Source organism: Pezoporus wallicus, unplaced genomic scaffold (assembly GCF_028554395.1).
Source record: "Pezoporus wallicus isolate ANWC-B61680 ecotype Strahan unplaced genomic scaffold, APGP_CSIRO_Pwel_v1 contig_6464, whole genome shotgun sequence".
In the NCBI taxonomy this organism is placed as follows: Eukaryota; Metazoa; Chordata; class Aves; order Psittaciformes; family Psittacidae; genus Pezoporus; species Pezoporus wallicus.
In genome coordinates this window covers 758,611-780,634 of record NW_026642130.1, presented here as the reverse complement: position 1 = coordinate 780,634, position 22,024 = coordinate 758,611, and the positions used below count along the sequence as shown (strand labels likewise).

The window sequence follows — 22,024 nt, the reverse complement described above, 5'->3', positions numbered from 1 at the left end:
ACAAAATAAAAAGCAATCAAACCCAGGGATTTTCAAACACAAAGTCTGGCAAACTTTTAATAATGGATGTTAGCATCAGGCCCAGATACACTAAGAAGAGAAAAAATCTGGTTGAACTGCAGATAAAGCTTTTATACCACCAAACATTAAGCACTAGGTGGTGGGTCTAGGATCTGTCTGAAGTGGAAGGAAAAGAGAGAAGCAGGTACATTCCGCCCAAGGGCAGTTCAGGATACCTTTTTGCCAGATGCTCACTCAGGAATTCTTCCCCTCTCTTGCCCGCTCATCTGGATCGGGAACATGTGTAGGGTCTGCAAGCCAGAAGCCCTCACTTCCCTTCAGAGCCTTAAAAATCATCCTCCAGCTTCAAACATCACTTGTGGGAAAAGAAGGTATAATAAAATCACAACCCCTTGATCACCATAACTTACCTCTGTTCAAAATAAAATAATCACACCTTAAGTTACATGTACTCCAACCTTTCTCCACTGTTTGGTTATACTGCATTATCCAATTTAGGCTGCATGTTCCTTTGGAAAAAGGCCTGGACATTTTATTCACCATAAAAGTTACTCAGCACACCAACACTGCTTCACAAACAGAAACATGGATTTTAGCTGCGAAGGTACCAGTTCTACATAGGCACCCTAACAAATGCATTTTAAGCAAAATGCTCTTTAAACATCCTTCTGTTCATGCACAGGCCCCACCAGGACTTCTGAGCAGGCAGAAGATGAATGCGTGTTGTGATACACGATTAACATTTCCATAATCAGGATTTCACGTTACTCAAAAGCACTTTGCTGGCTGCTTTGCTTTTTATTTTTTTAAAGTCTCCAACGAGCCCTGAAGCAAGTACTGCTTGGGACGAAGGAGAAGCTGGGCAGTTAGAACCCTTGCAGATTAAACACTGCCAGACACCTTGCTGCTATGCAGGATCCCTTGCCCAACTCTGCTTCTCCATAGCCAAGCTGCAAAAAATTCTGCAGCACAAGGATCAGATGGCATCATAACCAAGCCCACCAAGAACAACAACAAGGAATCAGAAGTGAATGAGATCTTTGCAGGATGCCAGTATAATCTGACACTGCTGGTCTTTTCAGCTCATTACTTTTGGCAGCACAGGCTCCCCATGAGGTCCCATAAAGCACAAATGACTTAATCAAAGGACCTCCCTGGGGGTGAGGGAGATGCACAGGCTCTGTCAAACTCATGAATAAGAGCACCAAATCAAAGCTGGGAAATCTGTGTCACCCTATGGGAAATTAATAGTATCAGCTGGTAAATTTACGCTATTAAGTTGTGCCTTACTCCCAACCTTGTACCACAAACTCAATTGCTTTGAGCAGAGCTGGAGACACAAGGGGTGCCAAAAAGCCAAAATCAGGGGGCAGAGCTGGTTTTCAGAAACCTGTGGAAAACTGCTGAGTACATCTGGACAGTGCCAGGTTACTGCCATGACAGGTGAACTCCCTCTGTTCCCTGCTGTTGAACCTTGCAGCTCCCAATGAAATGACAACAAAGTGGCAGGAGTACACAGAGTAGACAGGATGCAGACAGAAGGGAGTAGATGATGAAATTGAAGCACTGCTAGCCTACAGGCAACACCCAATACATAAAACAACAGAATGCCCACACTTGTGGACACTTGCGCAGAGGGTTGAGGCACTGCAATGCCTCTAAACTCATTCCAGATCCAGGCTGCCTTCACACCAGCTTGCAATATCTTCCCCCTCTTTTCAACAGTGTAAATACTACTACACAAAACAATCATCTCACTTGTTACAGATTACGAACCAGGTAACTTTTTCTGCAGTTCTATATAATGCAGATCCTGAAGCCTGTTCAGAGGCAGACGTGAAACCTGCCCAGGAATCTTCCCAGCGAGGTAAGCCCTGCTCCTTGCTTTTCACAAGATCGCCTCTTCTAAAATGTTAAGCATCATACTCACAGTGACATGTCCATGACTTCCACATCAGTGCTTCTGCTGCCTGAGGGAGGAATAAACCTTGGCTTGCTTGTATCATAAAATCTCAGAATGACTTGTGTTGAAAGGGACCCTGAAGTTCCACCTACTTCCAACCCCTGCCATGGGCAGGGACACCTTCCACTAGACCAGGTTGCTCCAAGCCCTGTCCAACCTGGCCTTGAACACTGCCAGGGATGGGGCAGCCACAGCTTCTCTGGGCAACCTGTGCCAGGGCCTCACCACCCTCACAGGGAAGAGCTTCTGCCTAAATCTCATCTATATCTCCCTTCTGTCAGGTTAAAGCCATTCCCCCTTGTCTTACAAGCCCGTGTCAAAAGTCCCTCACCAGAGTTCTTGTTGGCCCCTTTAGGCACTGGAAGCTGCTCTAAGGCATCCCGGGGCCTTTTCTTCTCCAGGCTGAACAAGCCCAGCTCTCTCAAGCTGTCTCCATTGGAGAACATGTCAACTACTCATTCACAGCAAGGCTGGAGTATGCATGCACACATACAGGCACACTTGATTTTAAGTACATCCTTTGAGACTATCTCATTTTCAAGCAAAACCAGACAGCAGCTTTACAGTCACTAAGCTACTTGTGCATAAGAAGTGCTGCAAAATCTGCAGCAACTTCAAATTCTTTATTATTAACACATTCTCAATATTAATCTTCCCCAAATGATCCATACTGGAAATTTATGCATGACCCTGTATTAAAACCCACAGTAACAATCTCTCTGAACATGTCATGGAGCTTAAATACAGGACAGTAGAGTGCCCTAAGAGGCTGATGAGAACCATTTTCTAGTACATTGGAAAGGACAAACTGTTTTTATGAGTGTGCTTTATAGTCTGTTTTTTCAAATTAAAACTAAAATAGTTCCCAGATGGGAGCTGCACCATTGTACCTCCCCAATTTCAAACTAAGAAGACTTTAGAAAAAAACCAATCAAACAAACCCAACACAAATCAGGCAAAACCTCAGAAAATTTGACTCCTCCAAAAGGCTGACAGCGTTTTTTGATGCTCAGTGAGGACTGAGAGACATGGTGAAAAAAAGCCTTGAGATCTTTCCTAGCAAAGATTCAAATAATAAGGAAATAGTTTCAGAACGGTGCCAGCAAAGTTTGTCCTTAATTCTACAATGTGTGCATCAGACTGTGGAAAATTTCTTTACAAAAGCTCCAGGCATCCACACAGGCAGCTAGAGTGGGAAATGGATTCCTTTACCCACAGCGTGTTTACCCACTGCCTCTAAGGCGCTTTCCTTCTGCAAATCAATATTACCTGTTTCTTTTTAAGTGTCTCATATAGCTGTAACATGGTTCTAATACTCTTTCCAACTCACAGCACCTCAACAGGAAGCAACCTCTAAAACTTGAATTTAGCTTTTAATTTGCATCAGGATTGCAAATGCAGATGACCGTCCAGCTCATCTCTTATTCTGGTGCTGGAGAGGCAATTCAGAACTGTGTATTTTTGCCAAAGAAACTAAAGCAGAGAACAAGAGAACTAGGAAATGAAAGCAGGATCCTTGAAGTTGTCCTGCTAGCATGTGAGGGTAGATGCACAACCAGCACCTGGCTTTACTCACATCTTGCAGGTACTGCAAAGACCACACATAATTTGGTATGGACAAAAGGAGGAGCAGTTTGATCTACAGGGCCACAGGAATGCAAACTTGGCAACTTCCAGCTCTGAAGGTTCCTGCCTGTTACAGGGTAATCACTATAAACACCTGGTCTTCACTAAGCATTCACTAGTGCCTCCACACAGGACACTGCTCTGAACAGACACATGGCCCAGACGAGCAGTACTGTCTTTTCTTTGAAATGAGGCTCTCATCAGGCAGCTGTGCACCTACTCTCCAAATAAATAAGGCTTCGAGAAGCAAACTCATTACCACGGTAAGTACAGTGGAGGGAACAACTCTCATGCTCTACATACAAGGCAGGGTTTGCTCTTACTCCAGGCCAGTGAGGGTGGCAGCACGCCTCTTTCGAACACCCCCTGGGTGTCTTGCCTGACTCCTGGACAAGAAGCCACATCCACACATCAAACTCAACAACAGCCCAGCACTCTGCAGGTTGTTACCTTCCAGTCCTTTGCCAGAGCAAGCTCCCTAGGGATCACCAGGGAACGGAGCAGAAACAAATACATGTGCTTCAAAAGAAATGCTTAGGAGGAACTGAAAGTAGATCCTCATTTCTTCCCCATTTTACACAGACACCTCTCCTCATTTTCTCCCCATGCACCTGATCTGCTACCTGTTAGTGCTGTCCTTCCTCCAACTTCTAGCTCCTACCCCAACCCCTTTACTTTCTTCGCATACGATCCAGCAGCCCCCCCTTCCTTTTCAGCATCCTCCCATCAACACCAAGCTGTAACCTATGTTACGCTTTCTGCTGGGCACAAAGATCCCATTACAGCCACTGAAATGTCGCTTGTGCTTCGCAGTTTAGAGGATCAAGTTCATCCAAGTTCACGATGTTGACAGTAAGCATTACGAAAGCTTTCACTCTGCCTGATGAAGGAATAAACAGTTTTGGCCAAACTGGAGAGCTGAGAGGGAAGAAAACAGCTTTGGCTGTACGAAGATCTGATAACTGGTCAAAAATCGTGCTGTCAACAGGAGCAAAGCACACCACACTGGCAGAAGTTATCCCTCCTCCAAACAATTTGAGGCAGCGCAGTCTGGAGTGGAAACATCAGTTTATTCCATGCTTGTTCCCTCCTAAAATTAATTTTCCAGCTGCACATCTACAGTTTATTTTCCAAGTGGCTGCATCTTCACTATATTTACGGTTCTTAAAAGGACTGTTAAAAGCTTCTTTCAAGCAGACGAAGTGTGCAGTACTAATCCCAGGGCTATCAGTCCAAGTGGGCAGCCAGAAAGCTCTCAATGGCCACAAGCGTTGTGGCAGACCCCTGCAAGTGCTTCCCTCCCTGCACTGCATTCAAGTCACTCATGCCCTGGTTCAGGGGGCAAACAGTACTTTCCTTCCTCCAGAAAGCACTTCGGGACCTAAGCCAGAGCAGTCCTGCTGGAGAAGACCCCCTCAGTTGGAGCAGGGAGCTCTCTCTGGAGCTAGGATTAAACAGACATCTTCAAGCAGGGTTCTCACACCACTCCATGTCACCAACCCCACTCTTTGCTAAAAGCAGCACTGAGCAGGCTCATTAAAGAGCAACCCCACACGAGGCTCTGCCAGCAACCACAACAGAAAGTACAGGTTTCCATATTAATTTCTGCTTGCTGAAAACCTGAGGACACAACCAGACCAGAATAATAATACCAATTACAGATATTAAATGCAGTAATTCCAAAGCCAATTAACTTAACAAACCTCCTTCTCTTTCAGATAAGTCATCTCAGCACAATCGAGTTAAAGGCGATCAGGCTGAAGCACATAATAAAAATGCTAAACACTGATTACATGAATGGAGCTGGGCAAGATTTTTACATGGTCCTTCCTCAAAACAACATCCCCCAGCCACCCTCTGCCTCCACACTCACACAAGACAAGGATCCACAGTATTTATTATCTATATGTTGATAGGGAATAGTGTTGGAAGCTTTTAATGAAAAAGATATTGAACCAAACCAAGCCCTGCAGCAGAAGATTTGGAGGCAGAAGTGTAGTAAGGTGGTCTTGCAGCAAATGAGGAAAGAAAGAAGCAGCCAGTCCCTGATGAGAAGAAACACATTCCTTCGGTTTTCAGTTGCATGATAATCATCTGCACTAGAGGCACAGATCTGTCTCATGCACGTGTCCTGTTTGCCCTCTGCAAAAGGTGTAGCCAAAGAGGCTATGAAGGATCCACACTTAAATCCACATTTGTGACACTTGAAATTGATGTTCTGGGAGACAGAAGAAGTCACACTAATGTTTAGGACATTAAGTGGTGGGGAAAGAGGTTATTTATGACTTCCCCCAGGCATAAATTTCTCAGCCAAATCAGTTACAAGAACATTAATGCTTTGGGGATGAACATGAAAACTCATCATGGATGTGGGATCAAAGACCATTGCACTGACCAGGTCAGTGGCTGCCTTGGCAGCCCAAGTCTGTTCAGCACAGCCTTGATTTTTCCAGCCAGATACACAGCTCACAAGAGCCACAATGGCCCTGTCCAAGCCTACTGTGCCATGGGAAGGGGACTTGAGGCTGGTACCAGTGTGGGAATGGGCTGATAATGCTGCACCACAGCTAATGAGGATTTCCTGCTTTTAAAACTACAGAGACAGTGTAATAGTGTTTTTTTTCTTTTCTTAGAAATTAATCCAGCACCTGAAGTCAACCACTGTGCTGCAAGCTTGCTGTTCCCAATGCTGGCACTGACACTAAGCCTTTGATGTGCGCATGGAAACTCAAGGTACTATACAGGAGACAATGCCCACAACAACGAGGCAGCCAAAGAAGAACAAGCAAATGGATATAAAAGATGCAAGCTGCTCTAACTGCGCTTAACCCAGACACTTGGAGAGCACAACCCTTTCTCCTCCCTGGCAGGAGGGCTTGATCACGTTCAATAACCGTAAGTCTTACAGTTCCTCAAGGAAAATGCACTGTGGACATGCAAAATATTTCTAGTCTGAGCTTATGAAATGAACAAAGTTGGTTCATGCACTACAACTTTCACTCCACCACTTCGAGGCATGGCAAAATCCACCCCATGATTCAGCAGAGGACAAGTAGCAAGGATGTATTTCATAGAATCATAGAATAGTTAGGGTTGGAAAGGACCTTAAGATCATCTAGTTCCAACCCCTCTGCCATGGCCCCGGACACCTCACACTAAACCATATCAGCCAAGGCTTCGTCCAACCTGGTCTTGTACACTGCCAGGGATGGAGCATTCACAACTTCCCTGGGCAACCCATTCCAGTGCCTCACCACCCTAACAGGAAAGAATTTCCTCCTTATATCCAATCTAAACTTCCCCGTTTAAGTTTTAACCCGTTACCCCTTGTCCTATCACTACAGTCTCTACTAACAAATTGATCAAAATAACAGTTTAGTTTCAAGACAAGGTCACACCAGTACCACCTGTTAGCATCCATGCTGGAATGGGCAAGCAACCCTGCACCGACAGCTAAGCCTTGTGTTAGAAACTCAGTTGTCACTCCAAGTTGTCATATTAAACACAGTGAACAGGAGTTTTCGTGTTTGTTTTGCTGCAGACTAACAGGAATCACACTGAAACTGTCCTCTCTGCAAAACAAGGTTGTACATTGCCTCAATGTATAACCAGCAGTACCAATTACCAAGATTTTGAGATATTGGAAGGCAGTAATTGGGCAAATTGAGGCCAGGAAGAGTTAACCATTTGCCTAGGGCCAGGGAAGGCAGTCAGTGGTGGAGAAAAGGGTGGCATTTACAAGTCCTGTTTACAGCCCTATTCCCAAGGCCCTGACAGAACCCCCACAAGACCAATCCATATGGGAGCTGCTGGGACAAAGCTCTGGCATCTCAAAACCTGCCACAGGGTGAGAAAGAAGCACTGCAGCCAAACACAACTTTCTCCCTGCTCCCTTCCTCTCCGCCCACAAAGACAAGAGTTTTGCTGGCTGAGTGATCAGGCAAGATGCAGAACTCAACTGAAGACAGAAAGAAAAACAAACAAAAGTCCCTCACCCATCAGTGTTTGGGGCACAAAGAGCCGAAGGCTGCTGGAGGGACGCCTGCTTCGTTGGGCTGTCCAAGACACGCTGTACAGTATAGTACATGCCCCTTTGTAAGCAAGCAAAGCTACCAACAGAAGGGAAAAATAAAAGCTTCTCATGCGTTGCAGCCGCAGGAAGCATTGCCAGGGATCTCGCAGCCCAGCTTCGGGAAGCCCACTGCTGTGCAGGGGACGTTGAAGCTCGCTTGAGATAGCACTGCAGGGAGCAGAGCAGAGTGGGATAAAGCTTTCAGGACTAGACTGGCTACAACTCAGGTATCCCCATACTTCAATTTCCCTGGAGACAGGAGTAACTAATTAATAGAGAGTCACAGGATATAAGTGAGCAGCTAGATATTTAGGATTAATTTAATTACTTCAGCCTTAAAAGCATCCCAAAATTACAGCCACACGGATTTCTCTTTACAGCATCTCTCCAGTACAGCAATATTTACTACCTGTACTCCAATTTCTGCTGCAGCTCTTGATGTCTCCAGCAGTAGAGATTTCCTTGGGAGGGACTTCGGGCAGCCTAGCTGATTTTCAATGTTAGGATGTAATAAAAATCGGAAATTCATGAATCAGCTGCAGCAATTTGGGAGAGATCTGTGGCCATAGCAACATTACTGTAATGTATGCTGCAGGGAACAAAGCTATTTTGATCATGTCATTCCCTACCCTCTCCACCCTACCCACGATGCTAGACGACAGTGTCCAGACACTCTCCAGTCCCCCAAATGCCAAAATGTGCTCTCCCACTCATTACCCTGAGATGAAATCACTGAAAAGGGGACTCAAAGGGACTTTCTGGAAGGTTATCCAGTGCATCTGCCATCCGGACAGACCCCCCCAAAGCAACCACTCTTGATAGACCCACGCTACTATGTGGTTCAGGAAGGGGTGATGCCTGGCTTTCCAACTGCCTACCAAGCACTGGCAATTCCATAGTGCTCCCAGTGAGGTGATCACTTGGCTGAGGATGAACCAAGGGCACTAACTGTGCCACTAACAAATAAAACAATTCACTCTAGGTTTATCGCTGGTTTATGTCACATGGCTTCAGCCTTCTGTTTCCTTCCTATCTGATCAATCTTAAATTCATCTAGAAGATGTTTAGGCTCAGATAGTCTCTTGCAATGCACTCATGTCATGCCTAGCTGATGTCTTAGCAGGGGTCTAAGCTCCACTCAAGCCTGGAGGCGCTCCTGTAAGACAAATAAAAAATTAAATCAAACTGTCAAGAAATGAAGCTAACAAGCTGCCTGCACCCTGTGCTGTATGTCCCCTATGACAAAGATGCATCTAGAGCAGCCAGTCTGCCCACTGAGCTGAAGGGAGAGATCCATATTAATGCTCTCACTATTTTTAGCTTCGCAAATCAGGGTTAGCTGACTCGCGCTTCCTGCCCCTGGACACATCTGGGCTCTTTATGGTCATTCAAGCTCTTTTCCCACACTGCGGAACCTGGAATGTGGCAAGGTGGAGCACTGGAGGGGAAGAGGCAGCAAACTTTCCAAATTAGTAGCAAAGAGCAGAGGGCTGCAGTAACTCTACAGCTGGGATAGCTTGGCAGCAGTGATTACAATCTGCCCACTTAATTTGGCCCTGCAGTTTCTATTAGAGGCACAGTAGGAGGAAATTCTTGTACAGTAGTTAAAGCAAGGGATGGGGTGTCGGGTGACTGGGGTTTTATTCCCCAGCTGTGTTTCAGACCTTCCACACAACCTCAGGGAATTAATTCTTCATCTGCTCTGGTTCCCTCGCTTGCAGCATTCCTCAGCAATTCCCAAGGGATCACATAGGTTACAAATAGCAACCGAGACTAGAAATATAATCAAGAGCAACTTCCTGTTCAGCAGGATGCAAAGCATCTTACAAATTTGTCTGTGACATGACCAAAAGATTTAACTACATAAAATTGATTGATCTGCACCCTCCAACCACCCCACTTTCATGGAGATGAAAGAGGAAACCATGCCGAGCCATGCCTTTAGACCCACAGTACCAGGGAGCTTCTTTGAGGACATGCATCTTGATAGTCTCAGAAAATGATCTTGGGAGACAGGAAAAATTCAGCACCTTTTGCTGGTCTGGCTTAAATTATTTCATAGCTCTGGGTCTGAAATAAAACCTAAGTGTGGGAGCAAGCCATGGCAGGAATATGCAAGAACTCTTAGTGAAGCCCTTCTGGCTCCATCACTTCAATTTGAGTCAAACATGAAGCTTTTTAAAAATAAAGAAGTAAATAAATATGGGGGCAGAACCCCTACGCTTAAACACAATAAAAGGAAGGAGGAAAAAGGTGCTTATTTCTGACACTTCATTCATGTAGCTCTGAAGTTTGAGGTTGGTTTGGAAGTAAATGTATTCTAGTACCCAGGATCTTTTGCCCCTTTGCAGGGGGCAGAGCAGGGGAGGTTCTTTACAAAATGCTCTGAGGTCCTCAAAAAGAGGGCTAACACTTACTAATGGTATACTCTCCAGGTCAAAATTCTTGCACTACATCAACTGCAATTTGTTGAGAGAAGATATTTTAACTGCTCAGAATAGCTCCAACACCAGAAAAGCATTGTGAGGTAATAACAGAATCACACGATGGTTTGAGTTGGAAAGAATTTAAATATCATCTAGTTCCAACCCCCTGGCCATGGATAGGGATACAATCCACAAAGAAAGGTTGCAGCAGAAACGGGAACCCCTCTTTTGCATCTTCTCCCACCACTTTCTGCATATCCACACTCACCAACAGCACCATGATCCAATTAGTTAATTGTCATGTACAGGATTAACAGCTCAGACCCCTGGAAGAAAGGCAGATTTATCTGCTGTACAGATTTAAATCATCATGTGCCAGTTTGAAGGCAAAACACCTAACACTGAATGAAGCAAGTGGCCAGAAAACAGTCCAGCAGCTCTGCTTTGCTTTCAGGGTGAAGTGTCATGAGTACCACTTGGTAACACTGACCTACTTATCCCTACAAAAGGGACGCACAACCTGCCAGCAACCCCATCTCCTGGGCTGCTGCTGTACACACCTCCCACAGCTCCAGAATCTTGCTGGAAAATGCACTATAGAGTATGAGTGGGACCTTCTGAGACCATTCCAACTTCCACATAAATAATTGCTGGTTTTGCCACTGTGTTCTGTGAAGGCAGAGTGAGAGCAAGGCTGCGTTCAGGAAATCTCACTTTGCCCCTTCGCCTTCCAATAGTATCTTTTGTCCAGTATCTCCGTAATGTTAAAACCTCCCTGTGTTCTTGCCAGGATGAAAAGGCAGAAAGATTTCATTTTTTTCAAGATGAAAGCTTTCAAATCTGCAGGAAGCTTTAGAAAATGACCATTCACGCTCGCCAATCCAAACAAAAACCCACACGCAAGTACATGGGAATGCTAAAGAGAAACAGCAAGCACAGCAAGCGGCATTACATGGACCTACAGCCCCAGCAGACCTTGAGCCAGAGCCACCACTCAAGCAATACAGATGTGGAGGCAGAATAAAGTTGGGGAAAACAGGACAGCGTTGATTGAGAGGAAAAGAGCCTCGGCCGTTTGCTAACTCAGAAGCATGCGGTACACAAGCAGGTTTTCCAGGATAACCCTAAATCACTGCAAAGCCCAACAGCCCATTCATACCAGCTTATGAGGTCTGAAGTTATGGCTTTACTTTGAGGCAAATTTTTACTTGTGGCTTTATTCTGAGTCATGCTCAAGAGCTCAGTACTAACGTAGACTTTGCGAAGAACAAAAGGCTAAACGATAACTCTGTAATAATGAGGAGCCAAGGAAACACTGGTTAATTTGCAGGGCAGCAATGCCACAAAGCTGAGAGGACCCAGGACTCAACCCTTCCTCAGACTTGCCCAGTTAATCCTATCACCAGCCTCTTCCTAGAAACAGATCCTGCTGCCCAGCACCATTTATAAGCGCAAGACTCTGAGTTCAGCAGGTTCTCTTGTTTCATTTGCAAGCAAAGAACTTCAGGAAAGTATTCAAGTAAGTTTCCTGAACACCAGCCACAACTTCTGAATCAACACTCCGGTAGCAGATTCCTCCTCATCCCAGCTGATGGTGTGATGTCTCTTTCCTTGCCAAACACCTGCTCATCAGAGATGAAGCTTAGCACTTTATAGCATGAAACAGGCTTTGCAAACACATGAACTAACCATGCAAATGAACCATTTGTTCAGGCTTCATGCACAGTAGCCCATTCCTCGGCAGATCTGCTGTTCAGAGCGGCAGTGAGATGTGGCCTACGTGGCTCGTGGGGATCACTCCAAGGCAGATAGGCATAACTGGAGCCCCTGAGAGTTTCAGTCACTCAGACCTGAGTTCTTTTAAATCGTGTTCTGATTCATCCCAGAATCACAGGCAGAGCCATCATTAGGGAACAAGAGCACTACAGACAGTGTGCACATCTGAATAAACACTCAAGAGTTGACAGCCTCCATTCCCCCCATTCTCTTGAAGACCTGCGTCTTTTTTGATGTTTGCCATCCAACTGCTTCAATGTGCCACAAAGATGTGCAATGACAAGCAGCTGTATGCCATTAACGCAAAGTGTTGCTGTCTTCAATTAAAGTGCCTCCGTTTCATACAACACAGGGAGCTCTGTGTCTTCTCTCAATTTGCACCACACACTTTGTACAACAGAGACTTTTCCAAAGAAATTTCCCTTGCATGGAAGGGAACCACAACTTGGGAAATGTGACATGATGGAAACATTTCAGCAGAAGCAATTGGGTTAAGTAAGGCAGGAACTAGCATGGACTGAAATGCCAGCTTCACCTTTGCTCAAACTGAGGACGACAAACCTTGATCCAAAATTTTTCCATGCAAAGTAACTGCAATTCCCAATAAGTAAGTTTAACCCTTGTGCTTTGACTTCCACACAACCACATCTTTTGCTAAAAACACAACAAGCACAAACACAGGCTGGGTGGAGAATGGATTGAGAGCACCCCTGAGGAGAAGGACTTGGGGCTGTCGGCAAATGAGAAGCTCAACATGACCCAGCAGTGTGCACTTGAGCCCAGAAACCAACCGTGTCCTGGGCTGCATCACCAGCAGTGTGAACAGCAGGTCAAGGGAGGGGATGCTCCCTCTCTGGCGAGACCCCCCTGCAATCTGGTGTCCAGCTCTGGGGCCCCCAGCATACAAAGGATGTGGAGCTGTTGGAAGGAGTCCAGAGGAGGCCATGAAGATGCTCCAAGGGCTGAAGCACCCCTGCTATGGAGACAGGCTGAGAGAGCTGGGCTTGTTCAGCCTGGAGAAGAGAAGGCTCCAGGGAGAGAGAGCTTAGAGCAGCTTCCAGTGGCTGACAAGGGCCTGTAGGGACAGGACAAAGGGGAATGGCTTTAAACTGACAGAGGGGAGATTGAGATGAGATCTTAGGCAGAAGTTGTTCCTTGTGAGAGTGGTGAGGCCCTGGTACAGGTTGCTCAGAAAAGCTGTGGCTGCCCCATCCCGGGCAGTTGAAGGCCAGGTTGGATGGGGCTTTGTGGGACCTGGTCTAGTGGAAGGTGTCCCTGCCCATGGCAGGGGGCTGGAACTGGATGAGCTTTAAGGTCCCTTCCAACCCAAACCATTCTGTGATTCTATGAAATCTTAATGTCTCCACAGGAGATCACCAGGGTCAACTAAACAGAAAAGGCTGAACACCTGCATATAACACTCCATGAAAATTATGCACAGGTACTTTACCCCATACGAAGCTATTCACAACAGTTCCTTCCCACACATTTATATGTCAATTCCAAAGGTATTTATGTACAAGAAGTGCTGCCCACATCACACACACAGCAGTCTGCTCTTTCTGAAGCAGGGGTGTAACTCAGACATTTAGCTGACCTAACTAATGGTTATTTCCTAGTAATTTCACTTAACTTTGGAATTTGCAACACTTCAAGCAATCAACACACACTGGCCACACAGATAAAAACTGGTGGCCTTAACTTTAACATCAGAGATATCTGTTCCACTCTGCACATCTCTGATAAGCACCTGATGTTGCAAAGAACCACCACAAGACTGAAGGTCTCCGATCTCTTTTTGATTTTATTTATCCTCTAGAAGGAGGGGGTTCCAGACTGCAGAAACTGTGAAGTAGCAGTAAAGAGGAATAAAAAACAAAGTAACTTGCTTTCACTGTATTAGTCTAGAGAGCCCCGTATTCTTTAAAGGAGAAATTCCATTCAAGTAAGGTGAACATGAAGGCTGAACCCAGCGGGTCTTACAGATGTGAATTCCTAAGGAGGTTAAATTTTGTTCTAAAAGGGAAACTGTATATCCAAACTGCTCTGAAACCAGCACACAACACTGAAGGAGTGCTAAGAACTGCCACATTGTCCATCCCCTTGTCTGCAGCGCTCAGCCTTCATCTTCCAAAATGTTTGTGCTGCAGCACTGGGTCTTCTTTAAGCCACCGACACAGGAGAATGCCCTTCAGGAAGTTCTGCCAACACCACACTGTCCTGCCCTGGAGCAGCTTTTGTAAGCACTGAAAAACAGCAGACCCACGATCAAATCCTTGCATGCATTTTTAAGTGCTTACAGATGAGCATGAGATGAGAGGAGAGGAGAAAAGAACCACGTATTTCTGCAGCTCCTGCAGCCTGGGTTGCACAGACCAACTGGCACCTGGACAGAGAAGTGAGGTGCTTCCTCCAGAGGCTCATCACAGGACTTGCTTGGATGTAAGCTGGGGTGGCTCTTGCTTTATGTCTGTTCCCAGCAAAAAGGAAACCGGTACAGAAGTTTCCAGCTATATTTAGTTTATTAACTAAACAAAAATAACTGAAAGAATATAAACATTTACAATTTAAAAGCAGGTCAGCACCAGACTAAATTATCAGGCTAATTAAACCTTGTCTACTAAGCCCATTTATTCTTTATCTGATAGCAAAATAATTATTTCATACGGCTCCCTTCCCAAATTAATAATTTTAATCCTCATGACAAAAGAGCATTATCACAGTGCCAGTGACAACTGATAGCTGCATACAACGGCCATGCAACTCCTACAAAGCTTCATGTATTTACTCATAGGCTGAATTAGTGTCTCCATGCTGAGACACTAACTCTTGATGTCAATCAAAGCTGTCCATACAAATATTAGGTATGTAAGATCCCATTTTATGAAAGAGTCATCACAATCAAACTAGGCTGGTTACAATTAAAATTCAGTAACATAATTCAGGTAGTAAGGATGACTACTCAAGATAAAAATACATGAGGTCTAACATTAAGAGCATGTATAGGTGCTTTTATAGTGAGAAATTTTATTTGATCTGTGGTGCTTGAGAGAAATTGTAGGTCTCTACTGCTCAAATACTTACCTACTGGCCATCCACTAGAGTTCAGCTGTGTGCAAGTGTTACCCTCTTAGCAGGAACTTGAGAATGAACAAGATTTTAAAAGTCAATACGTACAAAAAGAACAGCAGCTTGAGACGAGAAAAATGGCTTAAATTTCATTTCTTCCAAGTACCTGCAAACGCACCATCTCTCCCGTTCACTCAATGATCTTAGCACTTGTTTTTTGTTCTTTATCTCCGTTTATTGATTTTACAAGGAAAACCAACAGCAGAGCATTTGCCAGGAAGGATGAATTATGTGTGTAGATTCAAGAGGTTTAAAGTAGACTTACCCTCAAATCTGAGAACCAAGTTCTAAGCAAGATTATTCAGTCTTTACTATGTCCACAAGGGAAAAGCATTTTCCATGGGAAAAGAGAGCCATGAGCTGCCCAAGCTTTCAGTTTAGATCATTTTCAATTTGTGAAGCATCTTCAAAACCTTTGGATTTCACAGCAACATCAATGTTATCATTGTAGATTTCAAGAAAAGTATAAACTAAAATTGTAATGTCCTAAAAGTATCGAGGAAGCTTTCTGATATGGTGGACTTGCTGTGCAGAGGGAAAGCTCACCACATGCAAACACATGGTAAGCAATACAGACACGTGGTACCCAGCCTGTGCGCCCACATCAAAGGGATAGAAATGGTGCATGAATAAAAACAAACCAAAAACCCTTTGACAACAGCAACAATTCCCAGGTCCCAACCCAGCTCTGACTTCACTACAGGGCCGTTCAGGGAAAATTACTCTATTTTAACTAAAAGGGTATTAAACCAAGCCAATTAGTTCAAGCACACAAAACCTCTATTTGCAGAGGTGACCTTCTTTCAATTTACTCTGGAAGTAAATTAAGACAAACCTTCAGGCAAATTTCATTCCAAGCAAGAACTAAATTTCGTAACTTAAAACAATTGAACCCAAGAAGTTGAATTCAGATTAGTCTGCCTGCATATCCATATGCAGATGAACCTCCCTGCAATTCTTCCAAACAGCCCATTGCAGTCCCAACCCAACCCCCAGACTGAGGTGCGATACTACTCTTCTAGTCGATAATCGTCTTTCCACCTCCCAGATGGCTCTGTTTCCACGGAGCTGCGAATGTCTAGCTGTCTAGGGCTTACAGAACCTGTAAACGGAAAGCATTATATGATGCTTAAGGCTATTATACGTGAGTTTTGAGTGCTGCAGCCCAAAAGCCAGCCATTAAAAGTCGAGACACAAAACTCTTACAAAACAGCTCAATAAGGAGGTTTATGTTAAAAAAAAAAAAATAAGTACCCAAAAACAGGAGACTAAGAAGTTTGAAAATATTAAGGAATAATAAATTTGTTTTCCAAGTTCACTTTACTATGTCAACTCTTAAGTGACAGAGACTGCTTAGAGGGGATGAACTGAGTCAGTCACTCCACTTTAGGGAAAACAAGACACAGCAGTGGGGGGGAATAACTCACTAAGCTTTGGAAATGCAAGTCTGCTAGGAAAAAGGTCACCGGGGCAGGCAGACAGCAGAAAGGTCAAACAGGAGGAATGGATTTCCGCTCAACTTTTGAAGTGAAGGCTGACTAAAACACCAGCTGAGGTTCCCGAGACACAGCTCACCAATTAAATCCAGCCCAAATGGAAAGGCCTACAATGAAATGAATGAAACAAGATAGAGAGATGGGAAAAATCTCTCCTCTGAAGTGCTGTAATTAAGGCATATGTAAGGAAACAAATGATACTAAACTTGCCTGTTAATCTCTTCTGCTCCGGGAACAGAAAAGCCCCAGAGCTAAGAGCAACTAAAAAGCAGATGAGAGGAACATGTGATGATGGCTCCCCATATTTTAAGAAAGGGGAATTATCTGTCAATGATACACAAGGCTGTGCTTGAAATGACAGAATTACCGTTCCAGAGATGTAATTCTGTGCTTTCTTCAGATGATGAAGCTCTACTGGAACATCAAAAAGTCCCTTAACAGCAGAGTAGGAGCCCCACTTTTCAGCAATAAAACCACAAGATGATGCACAGTGGAGAGGCAGTTTGGTTCCTGGTCCAGGGGTATGGCTTGACAGCTTCCCCGGCTGCTCATCTCACTCAACTTGTCCACAGCTGTGAAGACCTTTATGCCAAAGAACTGCATGCAATAAGAGCTCAGGGTTGCAGAAACAAACTTTGCATGTGCAGTTTCTGTATTTGGCTTCATTTCCTCTTCCAAGTCTTTCCTCAAAGCCAAGCGTCCTTTATTCCCCCACTCAGGTTTGCTGGTCACAACCAACCAACACATGCATTGCCAAGAACAGGACATGAAGTCATCACAATGGGAAAAGGAGTCTGGAGGAGGGAAAAGCCAACCCTTACAAAACAGACAGCCAAGCAAAACCATTTCCAAATACCAGGTAACTAGAAAGCCTCTCCTGGCTGAGACCAGCACCAGGAATACCCCTCTCGGTGCACCACCTCCATGACAGACACACAAACCAGGGCAGCAAGGAAGGTGCTGTCATAAGCCCAAATCTCAGCAGTTCGCTAAAAGAGCAAATGATTATTAGCATGCTCACATGGGTTCATTTCTTGTTTTAACCAAACTTGTTGGTTAAGTCATCATTCACTTAAAGATTTTCCATCCCCTTTAAGGGACCAAAGTGCAGGGAGGCAGTGCTGGATTGCATCTCAGCTATCAGCATCTTCACCCAACAAAAAACACAGACTCCTGGAAGGGGTAAAGTGTGTGCACTGGTCTAAGATTTATTATTTAAAAACAACATCAACAACACACGTGGCAGAATTCAGAATTCTCTTCTGGGGAGAAGCAGCTTGCTGTGCTTTATGTGGGAGTCAGACGTCTCCACAGTGAAGTTCACACCAACAAACAGACACAAATCTTCATGAAGTCACACAACTCCTCCCACCCTTAGTGGGAACCAGGGATATTCATTTCAATTTGGAGCATCGAATCCTTTAAGCCAGAAGCCCCAGGCAGAAAATAACCACATCTTGTACTCTGTGATGTATGACTTGGAATTTAAAGAAGGAAAAACAAGTTATAGCACTGCATTTTATTTTTCTGGCTCTCAAACCCTTGCCAATAAAAAAAAGAATTTGTCACTATGAAGTAGCTCACTTTCTGATAGAGGTGCACGTGGTGGGACAGACTCCAGCTCATTCTCCCACAGCACTATTTCATCTAAAGGGCAAACAGGAGCAAGGGTTTAAGTGCTAAAGCAAACAGATGTAGCTTTAACACACATGGATGATGACAGTTACTGTACATAGCTACTCCTAGTGTCATTTCTTTGTAGCCTTAATTTCCACAGATAATGATGAGCTTAAACATTCCAGGACTTCAAATGATAATTTGCACCTTCAAGTTAGGAAAAAAAAAGGACAAACTTTTTATCTTGTATGCTTTTTAAGTAAGGATTAATGAATCACAGAATAGTTGGGTTGGAAGGGACTCTAAAACTCATCCAGTTCCAACCCCGACACAGGCAGGGACACCTTCCACTAGAGTAGGTTGCTCCAAGCCCTGTCCAACCTGGCCTTGAACACTGCCGGGGATGGGGCAGCCACAGTTGCTCAGGGCAACCTGTACCAGGCCTCACCACCCTCACAGGGAAGAAGTTCTGCCTAAGAGCTCACCTAAATCTCCCCTGTCAGTTTAAAGTCATTCCCCCTTCCCCTATGTCACTACATCATATGCGTACTATTGCTCAGAAGTATAACAGTAATAGCTGCAGTTATTTCAGCAATAGACTTGGGGGAGTGGTCAGGGTACCCACTTTTCCCAAGCCCCAGTTCCCCATGTCTGTACTTCCCTTGTAGGCAGTCTAGGCTCAGCCAACCTAAAAACCCACCCAAATCTGCAGTGGGCAACCACTGCTGCAAAGCACCAGCCTCATGATGGTGCTACAAGTATGTGTTGGGATAGATGGAGACAGCATGACAGAGTGCAAGGACCTGGTCCCACAACAAGTATTAACAACAGCAGACGTATTTGGAAAACAGAGGTACTTTTTCCTTTTTACACAGATATGCCTACAGTCTTGTAGTAAGGCTGTACCTCAACTTGGGTTGAACCCATAACTATTTAATCTAAAAATTGTTAAGCTTAATATTATTCTGTTGAAGGCTATGTACATACAAGCTCTCCTTTAAAATTAGATATTAGTAATACAAATTTTTACAAAGAGGCTTCATAAAGTACTGTTTGCAATAAAATTAACATTTGGGAGACCAAAGCTCTAGGTCTTAACTCCCCAAATGCTTCAAGTACGAACCATGGGGAACCTGAGCCCAGGGAATGGAGGAATTCATCTAGTAGTTCACATCACCTTAAAATAAAAGATGACAGCTCACGGGCCAGGATGCCTCTCTGGTGTGACTGGGATTTAATCAATTATGGCAATATTAAAAAAAAAAGGATAAACCCAAAGAAGACAGTGTTGCCCTCCACCAAGGGCACAGACAGAGGGGGAAAGACAACACAATCTGAGACACAAAGAATATGTAGTGGAAAATAACAGGTTTTATACTTTCCCCCAGGTTTGGAGAGCATGCTATATTTTGTGTAGCAAGCATGAGGGGAGAAGGAGTTGGGGGAAGAGAGTATCAGAATCAAAACAAGTCACAAGGCATCAACAGTCCCTTGATGACAGGAGAGTAGTTTTTGTTGGCACAGCTCACGACAGCTGGAGAAATAATTGCAAAGCTGAGCAAGAATGCCCAGAATATATTTTGCCTTTAGACTCTCAGATGAAAGATGCTATCCACGAGCACTTTGCAAACGTTAATTAAACCCACACAGCCCCTTTTGGCAGATCAAGGAGTATTTATCTTTATTTTGCAGAGAGAGGAATGAGTATCTCAGACACTTTTAACATGAGGTATCTACTCTTTTTAAGTTAGGAAGTGCCCCATAGAGATATATACACCATTAAAAACACAAATTAACCTTTCTAGTCCTGCAGCCTTCCCCAGGATAGAGCTGATAACTCTTACTTTCCTCCGAGTACTGCCCCAATAGAAATCCTGATTCTGCAGATCAAGCAAGCTCTGGTCATGCAGGTGAACAGAGGTGAGTATGAGCACCACAAACAAGCTTTAAAGAAATACCATCCCTTTACAAGTTGTAAAAAAACCCTTCAGCAGCTCCTCCTTTGGTTTTCTCTTCAAAGGTGGCTCAGCATTTCCGTACTGACTGAGCCTCATGCTGGGAAATCTCTCTCCCAGTTTGAGAGCCGTTCCCTACAGGACTTCTGCTTTACAGCCACCCACCTTCACAAAGCCACTATCCAAGGAAATCTCTCAGGCTCTTGAGCCACTTCCCTACTACATTCAGACCACACATTGCGGTGGGTTCAAGAGCTCCACCACAGGCAGGGAAGAGCGTGCCCACCTCACCCTCAGCAATCTGCATGCTGTAACACCAGCTCTCCTGCACAAGAGGAGAAACACCTGGAGCATCTCCCTCACATGATGTTCCAACAGGGACTTGAGTCCTCAGCTTTGGCTGAGTTTCTCCTTGCTGAGCCAAAGGCAACCGCCTGTGAATGCAATAACAATCAGGTTTCATCCATCTTCTCTCTAATTAGACTTTATATCAGTACATAAGTATTTCAAAGTAACTTTATACCTTACCATAAACAGCCACTGATACTGTTCCAAACAAGTTTTATATTCCATACATTGATATACATACAGTACTCTCCAACATGAAAATGTTGAGTCCAGCTCTGGTGGTTCAAGTGTAAGGGGACAGACTGTTGGAGCAAGTCCAGAGGAAGCCACAAAGATGCTGCGAGAGCTGGATCACCTTTTCTATGGAGACAGGCTGAGAGAGCTGGGCGTGTTCAACCCGGAGAAGAGAAGGCTCTGAGGAGACCTTAGAGAAGCTTCCAGTGCCTAAAGGGGCTGACAAGAAACTGGAGAGGGGCTTTGGACAAGGGCCTGTAGGGACAGGACAAGGGGAAATGGCTTTAACCTGACAGAAGGGAGATTTAGATGAGCTCTTAGGCAGAAGTTCTTCCCTGTGAGGGTGGTGAGGCCCTGGCACAGGTTGCCTGGAGAAGCTGTGGCTGCCCCATCCCTGGCAGTGCTCAAGGCCAGGTTGAATGGGGCTTGGAGCAACCTGGTCTAGTGGAAGGTGTCCCTGCCTGTGGCAGGGGATTGGAACTGGATGAGCTTTACGGTTCCTTCCAACCCAAACCATTTTGTGATCCTATGATTCTATAAATTTAAGCTAATTCACTGAGTTAAAGCGGAGAGAACTAATCGAGATAGAAAGGAGCAGTGGATTATTTTGCCTTTTTTTTTTTTTTGTAAAGCGGCATAAAGTATTTAAGACATCTACACTGGCAGGGCAGCAGTCCTGCTGCTGTCTTCTATAAAAAAGAACATCCTCAAAATAACCCCCAATCAATTATTTGCTAAATTGACACAGAAAAATTTATATTTAAAAGGAGAAGGGTCAGTTTGTGGGAAGTACAAAGAGTATCTGAGAATATCTGCAGGGACAGGAAGAATATGCATAAACACACATGAACTAAAAAGACAAAATACACAGTGGTGGCCAACGCTTGTGATCTTAATATAAAAATAAGCGTATTTGAAGCTCTTTCCTGTTAGAAACTCTGAGGCAGATGAGTAAGTATTGCAGTTTGAAATACATTTAATGATGCAGTTGGAAAGGAAACCTAAGAATAAGGAGCATGTTCAAAGACTTAAGTCCCTAAAAGGCATTAAATCCACTAGTTTTCATCCACCCCAACATAGGTATAGCCTAGAAGAAGGTTGAATAGGAACATAACAGTATAAAATATGCAGTTTAAAACCTTAATCTTATTCTAATTTCTTTTCAGCAAAGACCCCTTCTGCCTTACACTGCTGAACACATAAGGAGTTTTTCTGCAGACACGGGAATGGGAAGCGACAACAGCCTCCATGAGGTGCTGAGTGATGTCTACTGCCCTGAAGCTGGACAAATACAAGGCCCCTCACTGTGACAGCAAAGTCAGATGCCTCCATGTCCCTTGGACATGCCAGTTCAGCAGTAA

The 22,024-nt window shown here is 44.5% G+C and overlaps 1 protein-coding gene across 9 annotated transcripts in view; it reads right to left on the bottom strand.

Moving 5' to 3' along the window:
• The window catches only part of EXTL3 (exostosin like glycosyltransferase 3), a 154,217-nt gene that overhangs the window by 74,175 nt on the left and 58,018 nt on the right, over positions 1-22,024 (bottom strand). The window contains exon 1 of one of the 9 annotated variants that reach the window (XM_057427705.1): positions 14,185-14,292. The exons of the other annotated variants lie outside the window; for them this stretch is intronic. The gene's annotated coding sequence lies outside the window, so the exon portion shown is untranslated. Of the gene's footprint in view, positions 1-14,184; positions 14,293-22,024 lie in introns of those variants that run through there. 9 annotated transcript variants of the gene reach the window in all.